The 2,453-nt window shown below is 41.4% G+C and overlaps 1 protein-coding gene across 1 annotated transcript in view; it reads right to left on the reverse strand.

Moving 5' to 3' along the window:
* Window positions 1–2,063, reverse strand: part of LOC111649796 (G protein-coupled receptor-associated protein LMBRD2B-like) — a 12,297-nt gene extending 10,234 nt beyond the window's left edge. Inside the window, exons 1-2 of the mRNA XM_087172084.1 lie at window positions 1,984–2,063; window positions 1,722–1,893 (exon numbers count right to left, since the gene is read on the reverse strand). The gene's annotated coding sequence lies outside the window, so the exon portion shown is untranslated. The remainder of the gene's footprint in view (window positions 1–1,721; window positions 1,894–1,983) is intronic.
* Window positions 2,064–2,453: the final 390 nt, after the last annotated feature.

Consider the following 2,453-nt stretch of genomic DNA (forward strand, 5'->3'; position numbering starts at 1 on the left):
GGGGGGGGGCAGTAATTACTGCTCTAACTCTGGTAGTGAGGATTTTAATTAGAACTCAGTGAAAGACTGAGGTTAATGAGTCTGATTAAATACACAGGGACCCTGGTTCTATAACCCTGATCAGTTTGCATGATCAGTCTGATATGATTTAGTTCTCTTTAGTTCCCAGCTTTAACCTCCCAGGAGCCCACATCTCTGAGGACCTCACCTGGACCTCACCTGGACCTCACCTGGACCTCACCTGGACCACCGTCCGTGGTCAAAGGTTCATCAGACGCTCAAGAAAAAACATGTGTTCCTGCAGCTGCTGGTGACAGGAGAGCTCCTCAGAGTCCTCAGAGTCATTCTCTTCTCTTCTATTCTGAGCTGTTGTCTGGGTGTCAGCAGTAAGACTCTTTTATCAGTAACTTCCTCCTTCTCATAGCCCACTCTAAGCTGATCACACAATTGCCATGTGATTGATCAGAGAAGGAACGATCACTCTCACCTCACTCTTTGTTAAACAGTGTGTTTCCATTTATATTTACTGACAGTGTTAACCTAAAGAATCCAGTAAATGTCAGGTCCTTTGCTCAGATTGTACAGGAAGTGATGTTGAATGTTACAGGGACTGAGATAGATGCAGATCCTTCTGTTCTGACAAACAAAATAGACGACACGAGCATAAAGACTGAGTCTCAACCTGAGCAGCTAACACCTGAGAAGAAATCAGTGTCTGCTGTTTGGGCTCATTCTGGCTTCAGTGAAGACGACACCAAACAATTAGAAGAAGTCAAATCACATCGCTTGGACACAATCGCACTGATGAATATGAAGAGGATCACAGAAAAGAGAGAGAGAGAAGCACCAAACTAGGGCTGCACCACATACAAAAAAATACATAAACAATCAAGTTCCTACACTTCTGGAGAATATGTTCTGTATGATGGGGCGTCTCTGTAGCACCACAACACTGATGGTGCTAACAATGCTAAAGCTAACAATACACAACAATGTGACACATCTTACCTTCATCAAAAACATGCAGCTCCTGTTATTCGGATATTGCACTTGACCAAATTGAGATTTTGATTATATTTCTATTAATTGTGCAGCTGCACCAAAGTAATCAATCACTGATCATAATAAAGGTTATATATAGGTATATTTTATATTCTAATTTAATTTTTATTGTTTATTTATGATTAACTGTTAATATCATTATTATTACCAATGAGCTACTGGACATACGAAATTAAGGGGATAAATAAAATATCTATCTATATCTAGATATATATATTGATTTGAAGTCATATCCCCGAGACCTACAGGTGTGTTCTTATTTCCGTAGAATGATATTTTAAAAATCCCATTATATCACTGACATTATCACAATATGCTGAATCCTAACCTGTGTGTCATGATACGCATCACATCGCCATGTTGTTGCCGACACACACTCCAGTGTGTGATGCACAGAGACAGAGTGTGTGTTGATAAACGGGACATTTTACCTGCAGCAGGTTTATAGAGACACACAGATCACCCTGAAGACTTGACTGATCCAGAGACAGTCAGGTGTGTCCGCTGTCACAGGAAATAACCTGAAGGAAGCAGCGGGCTGTTCCCCGGTCAGATTACCACCACAGTAACGCAGCTCCAGCTAGCTAACGTATGCTAGCTAACGTATGCTAGCTAACGTATGCTAGCTAACATAACGTCGCTGACGTGTCGCTTCTTACCGCGGTTTGTGTGTCTGTTGTAGCGGGCTCCGGAGGACGGTGAGGGGCTCAGGACTCTCTGCTGACCGCTGTGAGTTCACTCTCCGCGGCCGTTTCCATAAAAACCCCTCGGTGTTCTGGTGAGTCTCTGTCGTTAGCCGAGCGGCTCCAGTCACATCCTGGTTCTCCTCATCTAGGAAGAACACCGAGGAGAGGCCGATGACGTCACACACGGAAAACCTGGCTCAATCAGCGCATGCGCAGCAGCTCGGGTGGTCCCTACCTTCTCCCTTTTCTTCTCCCGGTCCCGGTTCAGACGCTGCTGGCCGCGCTACTGCCCCTGCAGGCTGACCCGTGTCACTACAGGAGTACACATTTATAGTACTTGTACTTTACAGTTTATACTACTTTATACTTAATTTACACATAAATACATATATAAATAAATAATTAACTTTGTGGTTGAAGGTTAAATGTTGATGTCTTAAAGGTCCCATATTCATAAATATTTATTTATTTACTATTTAACTATTGTTTCCTCTAGGGGATGAATAATGTCTCTATCTATCTATCTATCTATCTATCTATCTATCTATCTATCTATCTATCTATCTTTAATAATGTTAAGAAATTTCCTCATAACACTCTTGGTTTACATTATTCAATATACGATCTACACTGTATGGTTTCTAGTAAATGAAAATAATTAAATAAATATAGGCTCCTCTTATCTTATTTAATGTACCATTGTAT

Source organism: Seriola lalandi, unplaced genomic scaffold (genome assembly GCF_002814215.2).
Source record: "Seriola lalandi dorsalis isolate HSWRI2012SDOR001 ecotype SW California unplaced genomic scaffold, Sedor1 jcf7180002051997, whole genome shotgun sequence".
NCBI lineage: Eukaryota > Metazoa > Chordata > Actinopteri > Carangiformes > Carangidae > Seriola > Seriola lalandi.